Source organism: Helianthus annuus, chromosome 11 (assembly GCF_002127325.2).
Source record: "Helianthus annuus cultivar XRQ/B chromosome 11, HanXRQr2.0-SUNRISE, whole genome shotgun sequence".
Classification (NCBI taxonomy): Eukaryota; Viridiplantae; Streptophyta; class Magnoliopsida; order Asterales; family Asteraceae; genus Helianthus; species Helianthus annuus.
In genome coordinates, this window is record NC_035443.2 from 37,735,331 (window position 1) to 37,751,386 (window position 16,056).

Sequence of the window (16,056 nt, forward strand, 5' to 3'; positions counted from 1 at the left end):
GATTTAAGTGTAATAAGTTTGGGGGCTAAAAAATAAATAGTGTTTAAAAGACCAAACTACCCTCATTTTAGGGGTCTTTCTATAAATAAAGGGGGGAAAAGTTCTTATTTTTTGGTATCTTAAAATACCACTCCCTCATGTATTATAATATAGTATAGATATGTTTTTTTTTTATGTGAACTGGTTCGAAATACACATGTCTACATTAGTTCTTCTTGCTCTGTTGATTTTACACTTATGAATTATGCTGAACTGGTTCGGAATACACATGTGTTCTTCTTGCTCTATTATTACAAATTAGTTCTTCTTGCTCTGTTTTTATTTGTTTTTTTTAAGTGAACTGGTTCGGAATACACAAGTGTACATTAGAGGAGTGGCCTCAGCTTCGTCCTATAGCGCGGAGTCACCGGTATACACATGTGTATGTTCAAGTTGTACACATGTGTATTGTGTATCGTACACACGCTAAGACAAGCTTTTTACAATGTAACGTACTTTATATTTTTTATTTTTTGCAAAAAGACATTGTCGCAAAGTACTTGAAATCAGTTAATCATCCGAAGTGCCAGGACTTTGATGGGGCATTGCTATGTCATTGTTTGAAATTCGGTTGACTGTGGCGCTTTTGCTATGCGACAAATGGAGACTTGGTTCGGGGTAACAACAGAAATACAGGATAGTAGACTTAGTTCAGATGAAAACAAGCACCGTGATCAAATCCTGAAAGAAGCGCTTGCATACGACAAGGCGAATAGGACTTTTGAATAGTAGATTTTGTGGTAGACAATAATATGTGTATGAGTATACACAAGTGTACTTTCCGTATATCATTGAAACCTTTATTATACTTTCTTATTTTAAATGAATGCATGCGTAATTGTTATGTACTTTTCGTATATTAATGAAACCTTGATTATAATTGCTTAGTTTAAATGAATGCATTATATAACCGGGCAATAATGGTGTATTAGTTAGACGTACATGTATTGATGGTAAATGAAAGATGTAATCTATGTAATTAGTTAATCAATAAAAAACAACCACGACTGTAAGAGTTTTAAAAACAAAAAAAGAATGTTGATGTATAATAATGAATGTTTTCAGCATATATTCTATATTTCACTTCCGTTGTCTTCGCTTTCTGATTCTTCAGATTCTCACTCTATTTCTTCCTCATCCTCTTCCTGAGTAGATGAATCATCCTTAGTTTTCTTAACTATTCAATTGTGTACAAATCCAATTACGTTCATACCGAGTCTTTTGTTTTCTTTACCAACAGTTTTCCGTTTAGACGTACTTTTCTTCGTGCTTTTATATTCATTCTCCATATGATCAACATATCCTATTACAACAGAATAATATAAACCTCTTATACATTGTACAAACTTCATGTATTTTTTTCAAAATATAAAACTTAGTGGCTACTAATATTTTTACCTTCCAAATTATCCGAAAACAGCACACGCACTGCATAGACTGATTCTTGTCTAGCTGATTTCACTAATTTGCCTTTTTTACTCTGAGGTTTACCATTTGGATTCTTTTTCGTCTGACTCTCAATTTTTACATCATTCTTATTATCGCCACCAAAGCCTATGCACAATAACAAAAGCGTTATAGAGTTCTTAAAAACATATCATTATTTTGTCAAAAAAGCTACTATATTGTCACTACAGGAAAGCGGAGCATTAGCGGCGACTTTTGTCGTCGCTAAAAGTCCCGTATGTCACCGCTAATGGCCCGTCGCTAAAAGACATTGGTCGCCACTAAAGGTTGTTCACTTTTAGCGACGATAGGTTGATCTTTAGCGGCGACATTTGTCGCCACTAAAAGTCAAAAAACAGAAAAAAAAGTTTCCATTTTACTGCTATAACCAATTTTCCCGAATACATACCAAATCATTGATGTATACATATATACACATAAAAGTACATAAACATTAACTAGACTAAACTTGCAAAATGGTCCAAACCACAGGGACTAAAATGACATTTAACTCTATATATATATACTAGGTTATAACCCCGTGTATTACACGGGTTATGTAAATAAAAAATCAAATGGTTAATAACGGAGATTTAATAATTAAAAAACGATATTTTAAGACGTTTTTCTAATATCCGAACAAAATTTTGTGCCATGTATGATCAAAACTTGTGATGTTTGTCAAGTTTATAAATATGAAAGCATTTGAACCATCAATTAGAATACAAATGTATCCTCTACTTTCTCATGAGTTTTAAAAGTCATGTGAACATACATTTAATAACCTAAGTTTTAGTTTAATAACAGTGGTCTTAATTTATTAGTTCTTAAAAATTATTGAAATGTCGAGATTAGACATATAGCAATAAGCCAATTAGATAAACTTATAGCTACAAAATAATATTTAAATTAATTAGATAAGTATAAATATTGGTAATTATATATAACTTTAAAATTTAAATATCTGGACGTGAGTTGCATCTTAAATGAATGGTTATTTTTTGATAAATTTATTAGTATGATAAATGTAGTTATTATTCTTCTTGCATTTTAAATTACGATTTTGGCCCATATGGTTATATCACTTTTACCATTTTAGCCCAAAAAAGAAATTTTTTAACCAACATCAAATGTTAGGGGCCAAAAGGTTTAGAAAAAAAAAAACGTTAGGGGCTCAGATGTTAAAAAAACTTTTTTGGACTAAAAGGGTAAAAGTGATATAACAACAGGGGCCAAAATTGTAATTTACTCTTAAATTAAATAAATAATTTGTTAAGCAAGAAAATCGTTTCCTCCACTCTCGTTATGAAAATGCACGATATTTGTTTCAATTATTAAGATATTTTATGGAACTTTATCCGTTATTTCTTAAATGTTTAAATTAAATAATAATTATCGAAAATTTATAAAAAGTAATCGATTTACATGTAGTCATTCAATGTGATCCTATATTTGAAACATGTGATGTTATCCTATTTTTTTTATTCCGTTAAAATTTTATATAATATATATTATTAAATTAAATAATATTTAGGTTGAGGGTTATATATAATTAATTAAAAGAAATTAAATTAAAATAATAATTATCTATAAGAGATGGTCTAATATGATGACAAGTGTCCCTAAAGTGGTTTCTTTTATTATATAGTATAGATTGATGAACCTTCAATATGATTGTCATGCTAAATTAATTGGTTTATGAAAGCTTCAAATTTAAATTATACTTTAGGGCCAACAGCAGCTAGTGCAAGTGTTCAAAAGCAAATAAGCTTTGGGTTACACCATTTATTTATTCTTATAAAAGGATGCACAAAATACAAATCCTACAATCTTACCATCCTGAAACAATTCTCCTTCGTCTGGAACATCAACCTCACCAATCTATGATCAAATCATCCCATGTTCCCCATACAAACGTACTTGATCTGCAAAATAAACACAGGTGTTTTCAGAACATGTTCTATTCTAACGGGTCGAATATAGTAATTTCAGCCCGTTTTCTTACGAACGAGTGGTGCCGTAACAAAACGGGTCGAATAAACAACCTAGCTGCTGCTGGAAAGTCTCTGAAAGTGTATTTTTTATGCATGCAGCCTCTTAGGCGTCTTACTCAAAGTTTGATTGATTATTTAACGTAATTGTTTTAAAATGAATAAAGAAGTCCAATACCAATAGGCTGTCTAAACCCGTACAAAAACGACCTGTTTTAGCTAGAGCTCATTACTATCTTGCCATAAGATAATCACATACCTCTGTAGAAACCAATCCCACATTGACTCCCACTATACCATATTCAAGAGCCTCAGCCACACGCCACGAACGCAGAACAAGTTGTAGTTGGAACTTCGAAATTCGTTTCCGATTTACACTTTACTGTTCCCGACGATTCTATTTCCACCCCCACCCCCACGTTCACTTATTCTTTTTTCCCAAGTCTCAACTACAGAGCCCAATACGATTAGTTAATATACATGAAGTAAATCGTAAAACGGAGGCATGGAAGAAAGGAAGCCCAAAGCTAGGGCTTTAGCAGCTTTACCCTAGAGCTGGCCCTACTCACACCCAAGCCTAATGTTCTGAAACATGGTTCAAAAATATAGATTCAACACTAAAGAGGAAGAGGAAAAGTACCTGGAGGTCCGGCAGTGCTGAGAAGGTGGTGCGACGGCGCTAAGGAGGTGGTCCGTCGAGATGGTGCGGCGTCAATCTAGGGTTTGGGGGAGCAGTACCGGTGTGATTTGGGAGGGAATGGGTGAATCTCCAGCGCGCCAATGGTTTTGATAAGCGACATGCTCTAATAAAACACCAGCCCTTAGATTGCCTTATGATCGAACGGCTAGGGATTTATTAAAAGGGGAGGACACGGAGAGGACTTTTAGCGGCGACTTTTCGGAAGTCGTCGCTAAAGAGGTCGCCGCTATTGCTAGTTTTTCTTGTAGTGTGTACCTTTCTTTAAATTTATGTCTTTTACACTTTTCCGGTTACTATCAAGATCAACATACAGTTTCACTCCATCAACAATGTAACCTTAAAAACCTTATGCATATATATTTCAAAACCATATGCATATATATATTACAAAAGCATATGTACACAGTTGGCTTGCATATTTCAATGGCTCGTTCACAAAAATTATGCTATTTACATGCAACTACTGTGCATTATACACATGTGTACTATTATGTTGGCATGTATAGATCACGCAGTACATATGTGTACCTTATGTATGTACACATACGTATTACATCAAACAACATTGTTTAAACTTACATTATGTGTAACTCGGACCCAAATAGTATACACAAACAATAGGACTCAAAACTCAAAGTTTACTTATTGCAATAACGACAACAAATATAAAACTGTCTTGACATGTTCATTAGAAAAAGTTATGGAAATCATTGGTCATACGATACACACCTGGACGATCCATTGTTGTAACGTAAACATTATCGTCAACGTTTTCGTCGGAATTATGATTATTGATTTCTGGGTCGGCCATGAATGAAAGACGAAAAGAACTGCGGTCAAAAATGATATTATGTTTCAATATTTTTCGTCGGGAAATGAATGAACAACAGATAAATACCTGGGTTTAAAGTGGACTGCCGGAAACTAAGTTTTTAGATACAAACATGGGTCGTGAGGTTACAGCAACTGCCGGAAAATAAAAGTTTTTTATTGTGGTATGAGAGACAATTTTCGCCACACAACATGCTTCCTGAACACACAACCAACAAATGGAAGCTCTAAACGTGCAATATGACTAATTTACCACAAAAATTATCATTGGGAAAAAAATATTTATTTTTGGATAATTAACAAATGAGAAAAATAGTATTCCCAAAAAGATGAGAAATAGCAAGCAGTTCATGGTACCTAGTCATGAAGGCGGCAATTTCATACCATTTATATGAAATACAGCTAGGTAACAGAAAAAAGGGAAATACCAAGAAATATGAAGATGACCCATCTTTTACTACTCCATTTCATTGACTTATTTTTCTCAACAGCTAGTTTCAAATCCTTGACTATTGCAGAATTCATCACAGCAACATCTGTGTCTAATACAAACAACCAACAATCACTAAAGACATGCTAGGCTGAGAATCCCATTTTCAAAAACAGAACTACTTAAAAAACCCGACTCCAGTTCATATTATTGATGAACAAATGAACCAAATCCAAAAGATAACATGTTGGGCATCAGGCATTGGAGTTATTTTTACAACAAAATGATGTCATAGGCTGCTAAGAAACTCAGTGGGGCAATACATCGAACACCTTATGTGCCAGTAAAATGACTCCATTATATCAAGGTAAACATTCAGGACATATACCAAAAAGAGAACAATTTCACATATATAACATAGCACTTTTATTTATGTCATATAGGTCCCAATTCCTAGTAAAATACCTTAACCCGTAGCATCATTCAGAAGCTTTTCATTGTGGGGAATCAATGTTTTCAGTTTAACGTTCGCCGGAATCTTATGTCATCTCCGATTAATGTTCGCCGGAATATGAACGACGTTCACCGAATTCCTGAAACTGATGAACAATCTTACGTTGTCACCGAGTAAAGAATTGACGCTGAGAAATAATCGATATTTCAGACGAATATGAATTAACGAACCAGGAAATATGATCGAGATTTTCTGGGTTTGTCAAACTGATGAAGAACGATTGTGAAGGATGATCAGATAAATCGCATAAAAATGAAGATTTGTTATAAAGATTAAGATGATAATCTTATAAAAAAAAAAAAAAAAAATATGATAAAGATTTCCATTTTAGTAAATTATTTGGTAACTGAAATCAATTAATATTAAAATGATTTAAATTTACTTGTTTATAAAATTACCATTCTACCCCTTATCATCTTAAACAAAATCAAAGGTCAAGATTAGTTTACAACGTTCACTTTCAAGAAGTTGTTCACACTTGAACCTAAGGTTAGGGCTGTAAACGAACCGAACGTTCAGGGAACAGTTCGTGAACCGTTCGGCGGGAAGTTCGTTTATGTTCGTTCGATTAGCTTAACGAACGAACACGAACAAAAAATGTCGTTCGGTTAGCTTAGCGAACGAACACGAACACAGGTCTCGTTCGTTCGACTACGTTCGTGAACGTTCGGTAATATGTTCATTTACGTTCGTTCGTGTTACAAGTACTTGATGTTTTCATTAAAATGCCAAAGTAACAAATTACAAACAAGTGGCAGGTAAACGGGCAACAAGCTGCGCCGCAACTCCGTTTTGTTTGATTATATCAAAAAAATAATAAATAATAAACCTTTTTTCTAACCATATTGAAAACTTGAAACCCTACTTTTTCTAAGTAGCTAAAATTTGGACATTCTAAGACATTTTTGGGGATAGTTATGTCTAAATTAGTTAAACTTGATTCATCGTTTGGTGGTTTAGCAGACTTCTTGTGTTTTGATTTATCATTTGAGGGTTGTATTTAACTACTTATATTCAATGTTTAAGGATACGATGTTTTTATTTTTTTATTTTCAAGTTAAATGTTCGTTTGCGTTTGATTTTATTTGCTTGCGTTCGTTTGTGTTCGAGACCAGTGTTCACGAACTATTCGTGAACAACTGAATTTCCTTAATGAACGAACACGAACATAAACTTATGTTCGGTATGCGTTCGTGAACAGTTCACGAACATGTTAAGTTTCCTTAACGAACGAACATGAACATGGCCTTGTTCGTGTTCGTTCGGTTCGTTTACAGCCCTACCTAAGGTCATACGTAGTGGGGCGGTATGCCCAAACATAGCGCCCCCATACCGCCTGGAACACCAAAACGGCAGGCGCTATATTTCAAAATTTTGGAATGGCGCGATGATGATAACGGCGGTATGAGAAATGGAAATTAATTTTTTGACCGTTGGTAAACGGTCATTTTCTAAAAAAAAATCATTTTTTTTTCAAACTTTCCTTTAAATAAATACCTCCTTTCCTATATTTTTACCACACACACTCAAACACTCTTTATCTCTTCCAATTTTTTTAGAAATCCTTATATTTTATACAATGCATCCATTCAACCGTGGCTTCATTCCTCCCCGATCAAGTGCGGACCCAAACCAAAGTGGTAATCCTACTCGTCCCGTGTCGCCGGTTCCCACTCGACCCAACCCTTTTGGCTCTGGTTTTCTCGATTGCAATCAACAAAATACCGGGTTCATGAATCTTTTGAACCAACCGCTATCATGGGACCCGAATCTCTACGGGTGGAACCCGAATCAAAACACTGATGGAATGGGGTCGTCTCAAGCGTTTGGGTCAACTCAAGCTTTCGGCTCCCCACTACACGAACCCGATGTTGTTCCGGAAACACAACCCGAAGTAGCGGAGACGCAAAAAGGAAAAGGAAAACGACCACATAAAAAGAAGGCGAAAACCACCACCCGAGCGAAAAAAAATGTGATATCGTGGGAGCCCGATGAGGAGTATGCGTTAACCCGCGCTTTCATCGATGTGTCGGAGGACCCGGTTATATGTATATTTATTTTTCTGTTTTTTTGTTTTTTTTTCTGTTTTTTTGCATTTTTTTATTTATTTTCTGTTATTATTTATTTTCAGTTTTTATTTATTTTCAGTTTTTTAATTTATTTTCTGTTTTTATTTTTTAAAATTTTAGACTAACATTATATTTTTTTTTGTAGCAAACAATCAAAGTAAAACCGTTTTTTGGAACAGAATACAAGAACTTTTTTTCGATCTCATGGGTAAAGGAGACGAATACCGCCCACCGGACTCTATATCGGGGAAGTGGACCGATATAAACAAGAAATGCACAAACTTTTAAACCGTGTACCAACGCTTGTTTTCCGGATGGAAAAGTGGAAGTAACGATGAAGACATTACGCAAGCGGCATTGGTCGAGTATACGGAGGCTAATGGCCATTTCCAGTACATGAGGTGTTGGCAAATCCTTCGCCATAGCCCCAAATGGGCCACCGTATCTACTCCGAGTGGTCGTTCGGGAAATAAACGGCCATCAAAGAGGTCCAAAGCAAACGAGTCGGGTGAACCCGAAACGCCAACCTCCGACGCTCGAAACACCGACTTGAACGAGGATATTCCGGATGACGAGCCAGTGGAGGAGCTACCAAGACCGCCCGGAAGAAGTAGGCGGGCGAAAAAGCCCGAGTCGTCATCTATGGGAACGGATATGAGTAACGCATTTTCGGAGATAAACAAGCGACTTCAAGACATACATGAACTCGGTACTAAACGTATGGAGGAGAACCGCAAAGTTACGGAGATTATGCGGGATAGACAATGGGCTCATGACTTTGAGTTCTACTCAAAACCGCACGACCACCTTACCGGAAAAGCTTTGAAGATGGCGTTGGCCCAAAAGGAAAGGATCGAAAAAAATATAATCTTTGAAGTGTTTTTTTTTTATTTTTTTAGTGGAACTTTTTTTTTAGTGGAACCGTTTTTTGTTTTTTTTTTTTGTTACTGTTATGTTTTTTTAAGTGTAATGCTTTTTTTTTATTTTAGTGTAATGTTTTTTTTAATTTAATGAAATGAATTTTAATTTTATAAAGTTAGAAAATAATTATAAAAAATTAGAAATTAATAGTTGACTAATAATTAGGCGGGGGCTTTATCACTATGGGCTTAAATTCATAACGCCCTATAACGCGCACCCGCACACGTGACGCGCCATGTGTCGCATAACGCCCACAAAGGGGCGTTATTACTACGCATGAACTAATAGCTTTATGTAACATTCAACATGTGTGTGCTGTATTGAATACGGTTTTTTACTAACCCCATGTCCGTTTCTTTAAATGGCCTAAACTCAAAAAAAAAAAAAAAAAAAAAAAAACTATAAATAGGCTTCAGCTTCCATGCATGCAACATACAGCAACTAAATTGGAATACAGAGCTAAACATATTATTAAACATGTCTATCCAACAAGAAGTTAATCGCCCACTTCGTGACATTCCACCCTATGTTTTGGGGAGACCAGTTTCTCATCTATAACAAGGTATGAAAACTATTAGAAATCATATAAAACACACACACACACACACACATATATATATATATATATATGCTAATTCTATACATGTATGTGTGTTTCCCTCTGTCGAATACCCAAATCCCGGATGACGTTGGATGGATCTTCGTTAACGTCAAGAGGCCTTACATTCGTTACTGCAAAAGAACAAACCGTTAGCCTCGCCACGGAGGACCCCGGAGGGGGGATCCGTGACCAAGCTCCGGCGTGAAAATAAGTAAATTTGCCGGAAGAGCTGAGGAGTTTATCCCGATGAGTATGATCACCGGGATGCTTCCTTTAAGGTGTGAATCTAATAAATATGATATTTGTGATAAATGTGTGGGAATATTGGTCGGAAGTTAATGTGAGAGGAGTAAATGAGAGAGCTTTTAATGAGATACCTTGAGTGCCCCTGTGATCATCGTCTCTCATTCTTATATAACCACCAAGCCTTATCTCTCACATGAGATATTTTAATGAGATGATCCGATGGATTCCGAGAGTCTTCGGGGGGCTCAGACACGTGTCTGACCCCCAACGGTAAGATAACAGTCTCATTTAATGTTTCCGGCTATGAAGTACATTTCCAGCAAGAGATCCTTTTCCAATCAAGCATTAAATGTCGTCTGCCCTCTCTGATCCTTTTTCCCGCTCATTTTACATAACGATAACCTTGATGGGCAAGGTAAACTGTTGTTGGGCTTTGCCTGTTGGGCCCGCATGATGATAGCAAAAAGCGGGTAAATGGAATTTCCCATTGGCCCGTCGTCAAGTCATCTTTAGTCCCTGGTTCTGAGACCCGAGGCTCATGATCCGGGGCTGAATCATAACTGTTCAAAGAGAGGTTTTTCTTTCCTTTGAGCTCTGAGTGTGGGCCCACTCCTGATCAGTTATAATTAACCACTCCCACTAGCCATCATGCCGCCGGATGCCTATAGCGGGAGTTAATCCCTTAGAGACACGTGCTCTCTTTTTTGAATTTTGAAGGGACTGATGACATGACAGTTTCCTGTATGTCAGTTATCTTCTTTAAATACCTTATACCTTTTCAAATTTCCTATCTAAACTTTCTGGTTCCTTCTCTTTTCCGTCACAATTCCTCTCGATCATCATTCTTTCGCCGATCATCGTTCTTTCTCCGATCATGAGTCGCTCCGGCCGTTCTGTAATCAAGTCAGTCCTGACGGCAAAAGATTTGAGGTCTTTTGTCGAGACATTTACCATCCCTGAACAGTTCTCCCTCACTTTGCCGGATCCTAATGAACCGGCGGTGTTCACACCGGATGTGATCCCTCTTTATACCTTGGCTTTTTCCTCTTGCGGGGTTCGATATCCTCTTTCTTCTTTTAAAGTCGATCTGCTTCGTCATTTTGGGGTTCATTTTTCTCAGTTGCATCCCTTAGGGTGGATGAGAGTGGTGCACTTCGAGTTGTCCTGTGCAGCTATTTCCGGTGAACCTTCCATTACTTTATTCTGTATGTTTTACAAGCTGATCTCTGACGGAGATTGGTTTACCTTTGCCAAGAGACAGAACAATGTGTCAAAACCCTGTTACTCCTTCATGCCGACTTCCACTTACCCGAAGGATAGGAAAAGTAGGTTTATTTTTGTCTCTGCTGCGATGATGCCAGAATCCCCTTTGCCTAGGAATGTCGATGCCCCTATCGAAGATGCTGTTCCTACCTTATCGGCGAATGAAACCGTTCAGTGGAAACGTATGTATGAGAACCCTACCAGGGCTTTCCCTTTTTCGAGGGTATTTTGGCCATGGGGGGGGGGGGTGAGTCCCTCCTATCCTGTTCGACCCAAGGCTTTCTTTGGTAAAAAGGGTATTTTTCCGTCTCGGATATGCATTTGTTTGTTTTTGTTTCTTTGTATCTGTGTAGTCATCTTTAGTGCCTTTCTTTTGCAGAGTTGACTTTGTGGAGGTTCTTCAGGGAGATTCCAAGGACGTGCAATTTGTGGTTGATGGTGAAGTTGTTCCGGGTCTGAACCGGAGTGGGGTAGTGTCAGCAACCGGGGGTTCTGCCAGGCGGGAGGCTCCGCTACTGTAGAGGGGGTGAGGGCACTTCCTCTGATGGGGAGGAGAGCTCCCCTGATCCTGCCCCTTTTAAACATTCTGATAGGAGCGATGATGAAGATCTAGAAATTCGTTTAGTTCGCAAGAGAAAGGCTGCAAGTCCTCAGCCAGTCCCCGTTCCCCGTGATATCCGTCAAAGGCTCCGAAGTGCCAGTGGGCAGAAGCTCCCCTACCTTCAACAGCTGCTTCTGAGCGTCCCCCTGTTGGGGTCAAGGGTTCCCTGTCCAAACACCTGAGGTCTTCTAGCCTTGTGAGTGCACCTTTGCTGGTGGGTCCTTTCGCCTCCTTGTTTATTCTGTCTCATCTTTGTTTGATTTCTGATGTTTCTTTTGGTGTAAGGGAGTTCTCGTGATCCCATAGAGATCACCACTGGTCCTTCATCTTCCCGTGTTCGGGACAAAACTCCGGAAGTATGCCTAGCTCACTTTACCTCAGCTTTCGAACTCTCCCCTCTTCATGCTACGGGGACCAGTAAACCCAGTGAGCCTGAGGGTCTTACCCGTCGGTCCCCTTTGGCTCCTTTGTTTGCTGACGCTATTCCCTTTCCCTATGTCCCCAAATGGAAAGTGACTAATTCCTCAGTGATAGGAACTCCTGAAGCTGCTAGAGACTTCTTGAGCCATGCTGTTCCTCCCTCCCATAAATTCGTGAATTCTGCTTTGGGGGATGACCTTTACGAGGATCAATATAGCATGTCTCTTTGTGAACGCTTTTTCAGGGGTGCTGGTATGTTGCAGAAGATTGATGATCTGAGTAGGGCGAATGAAGGACTCAAGGCTGAGCTCAAGACCTCCCAATCTGTTGCTGCCGGACTTAGGTGCCAAGTGGTTGAAGCTAAGAGAAAGTTGCAGGAGGAGAAGGTATACAGTCCTTCCTCCGCCCCCCCCCCTTTTTGTTTTTTTTGGATTTTTTGTGATGATTTTTGTCCAGGGGGCTGGAGCCATGCTGGAGAAGAAGGAGCGAGCCAGGGAGCAGGAGATGGCGGTGTTGGTGGGAGAGAAAGTAGAGTTGGCTGCTGAGTTGAAGTATTTGAAGGAAGTTGGCTCCGTTTCCCAGGAGCAACTTAACACCATGTATGCGGACTATGGGATAACCTCTGATGATAATCAGCGGTTGGCAAAGGAAAAGCATTGGTTAATCACTGAAGGTTTTGGAACCTTCCTTGCCGCTGTTGCCCAGTTAGAGGATTTTCAGAGTGGTTTGGAGGAGATATACAGGGCTTACCGGGATGTCGGCTACCAGGCCGGTCTGAAGGATGGTTATGCTTATTCTGCTTAGGGTCTAGGCAGGAAAGAGACTCCGCTGTACAACTCCAAGGCTAAGAAGAAATTATCAAAGTTGGATGAGGAGTTTGGGAGTAGGACCCCTGTTATTCTGAAGAAAATCCTGGAGCATCCCTTAATATCGATAGATGAATTAAAAGCCCTGTTCTCCTATGTTGGTCCCTTCTCTCCGCCATCTTTGTCTGGGGGTGCCCCCAGTGATTTCTGAACATTTGCTTTCTTCGCTATGGTTGTAACTTGAATAACTACTTTACTTAGGATACTTTTGAACTTTTTGTGTTTAGAAAGGGGGGCCTTTGTGTGGGGGTCCTCCTTAGTAGCTAATCGTATGACTAATGATCCTGTGTTGCTGCCCTGTTATTTGCATGCTTTTTGTTATGTTTGTTGCTTTGCAGGGGCTTTTGCTTAGGATCAGGCTGATGCTTTTCCTGGGGACTTTTGGACCGTTTTGCAAGAAGTTGAGCATTGGTCTTTTTGGTTGAACTTGTTGTGCTTTGTTGTCTTGTATTTCGGCCAAAGTTATTAAGGCTTTTCTTTGTACATTTGTTTTGTAAATGAATAAAACATGATATCTTTTTGTAGTTTTGTTTACAAAAATATGTTGTGCTTGTGGTTTGCTTAGTAAACTAGGATTGTCTGTTCGAGGCCAATCACAGGACAAGTTTATAATGTGTTATTATGTTTTTGGTTGGTTTTGTCCGCTTTCTTTGGGTTAGCTAGACCCTATTTGCCCCACGGCCGGGCTTTTGGCATGTTTGAAATGCTCTGTACACGTGTGTTTGCCTGTTAATTAGGTTTCATGGTGTTTCTAGGCACGTCTGCCTAGGTATAATACCCGCTATTTTGTCAAAAGGGAACATGCTAAATGTCCATTTTTCATTTACTTTTTGGGGATTAAACTTCCCAGCACAAATTGTTACAAAAGATCCGTCCTTGTGGGAACCCCGGATTAATAGTTTAAATGTTACAAAAGTGGCTCTTGGCCATTTTCCCTGGGGGTAGACCCCTCACATGTAATATTTCCTGAGCTACATGAGGTTCCATGTCCTGGGGACCTCCTAGCCTTGGAGTGTTTCCAATTTGCAGCTTCCTTTGCTGTTTGCCCATGTGACTCGGTAAGGCCCCTCCCAGTTGGGGCCTAGCTTTCCGGTGTTCTCCTGCAAGCTAGCTTCATTTGCTCTTAGGACTAGGTCTCCTGGGACGAGGTTGAGCTTCTTCATCTTGGCGTTGTAATAACTTTCCAGCTGCCTCTTGTATTTGGCCTCCCTGATTGCTGCTACCTCTCTTCTTTCTTCCAAAAGGTTCAGATTCACCCGGAGGTCTTGCTCATTCTCCTCCTCCCTGAGCCTCATCCGGGCAGTAGGGGATTCTATTTCAGCCGGGATGACAGCCTCCGTCCCGTAAGTTAGGCTGAAAGGAGTTTCCCCATTGCAATTTTTAGGAGTGGTCCTATATGCCCATAACACAAATGGTAGTTCCTCCAGCCATCCTTTTTGTTTTCTCCCGAGTCTTCCCCTTATTCCCTTGATGACACTTTGGTTGGCTCTTTCTACTAATCCATTACTTTGGGCATGGGTGACGGAGGTAAACACTTGCTGAATGTGCATCTGCTCGCACCATGGCTTAAAAGGTCTTCCAGCAAATTGGACGCCGTTATCACTTACCAGTTCCTTTGGGACCCCGTATCTACAGATGATGTTATCCAATACGAACCGCCTCATCTGTTCCCCAGTTATTTTTGCCAAGGGCTTTGCCTCGATCCACTTGGTAAAATAATCGATTGCCACTACCACATACTTGACTCATCCTGGACCTTCCGGGAATGGCCCGATTATGTCGGTGGCCCACTTTTGGAAGGGCCAGGACGTTGAGACTGGTATCATGGGGTGTTTGTGTTGATGGGTCATTGGTGCGTGTACCTGACAATTGTCACACTTCTTAATCTCCTCGGATGTTGTTTCATACATTCGTGGCCAATAAAACCCCGCATTCATCGCCTTTGTTACTATCGTTCTTGGCCCTGAATGCATTCCACAAATCCCCTTGTGCATTTCCTTGATCACACACTCAGCCTCTTCCATATCAACGCATTTCAGGGATGGGCCTAGGTATGATCTTCGGTACAACTCCCCATCAATCAACTCATATTGTAGGGACTTGACTCTTACCTTTCTGGCTGCCCACTCCCCCTCAGGCAGGGTTCCGTCTCTGAGGAACTTTATAATTGGTGTCATCCATGTTTCCTGAGCACTTTCAACTGTAGCCACCTCCTTTGTGCTAAGGGAAGGAGAAGTCAGCACCTCCACTTTGACTTCCCTTGCGAGATGGTCGAACGCTACGGAGGCCAACTTACTGAGGGCGTCAGACTTTTTGTTTCTCCCTCGGGGGATGTATTCTATCTTGAAGGTTTTGAATGCTTCAGCTGTTTCCTTTACTTTCACCACGTACTGAGCCATGGTGTTGTCTTTGGCTTCATACTCTCCTTGGTATTGTTTAACCACCAACTATGAATCAGTGCTGGCTTCCACATGTCTTGCTTTCATTTTTTGTGCTAGCCTCATCCCTGCTAAAAGGGCTTCATACTCTGCAGTATTGTTGGTGTTTTCGAAATCTAATCTTATGGTATAAGTCAACTCAACCCCCTCAGCACTTATCAAGGTAATGCCCGCTCCACTTCCTTCCTCACTGGAGGCTCCATCTGTGAATATTTTCCATACAGCCTTGTCTTCTTCCTCTTTCTCTTTTCTTTCCAAGGCCTCCCATTTCTGGAGTTCTTTCTCTTCGTCCTCCGGAACCTCTGCTAAAAAGTCGGCCAGTATTTGTCCTTTTATGGCTGTTCTGGGCTTGAACTCCAAGGAGTGTTCTCCCAGCTCTACGGCCCACTTAGCCAGTCGTCCGGACAGTTCTGGCCTCTTGAGCACCTTCTGGAGGGGCTGATCTGTCATCAAAGTAACCATGTGCCCCTGGAAGTACCTTCTGAGTCTTCGGGATGCAAAAACGAGGGCTAATGCTAATTTTTCCAAAGACATGTAACGCTCCTCAGGACCTTTAAGCGTTCTACTGATTAAGTATATTGATATTTGTTTCTCCTCCCGTTCCACCATCATGACCGCGCTTATGGTTGTCTTCGAGGCTGATAAATACAGGAGCAGGTGTTCCCCAGGTACTGGGGTGG

At 39.7% G+C, this 16,056-nt stretch overlaps 1 long non-coding RNA gene across 9 annotated transcripts; it reads right to left on the reverse strand.

Annotated features, from left to right (window-relative positions):
• Positions 1-983: 983 nt before the first annotated feature.
• Positions 984-6,259, reverse strand: LOC110890058. Of its 9 annotated transcripts, XR_002564188.2 has the most exons (10): positions 6,122-6,209; positions 5,903-6,036; positions 5,436-5,549; positions 5,075-5,206; positions 4,906-5,006; positions 4,117-4,279; positions 3,736-3,925; positions 3,321-3,410; positions 1,438-1,593; positions 984-1,342 (listed from the first exon to the last, which is right to left on the reverse strand). It is a non-coding gene; the product is annotated as an uncharacterized LOC110890058 (long non-coding RNA). The 9 variants fall into 9 exon arrangements; XR_004872406.1 differs by having other exon boundaries at positions 4,117-5,006; positions 6,122-6,259; XR_004872410.1 differs by lacking the exon at positions 5,075-5,206.
• Between the last annotated feature and the right edge of the window lie 9,797 nt (positions 6,260-16,056).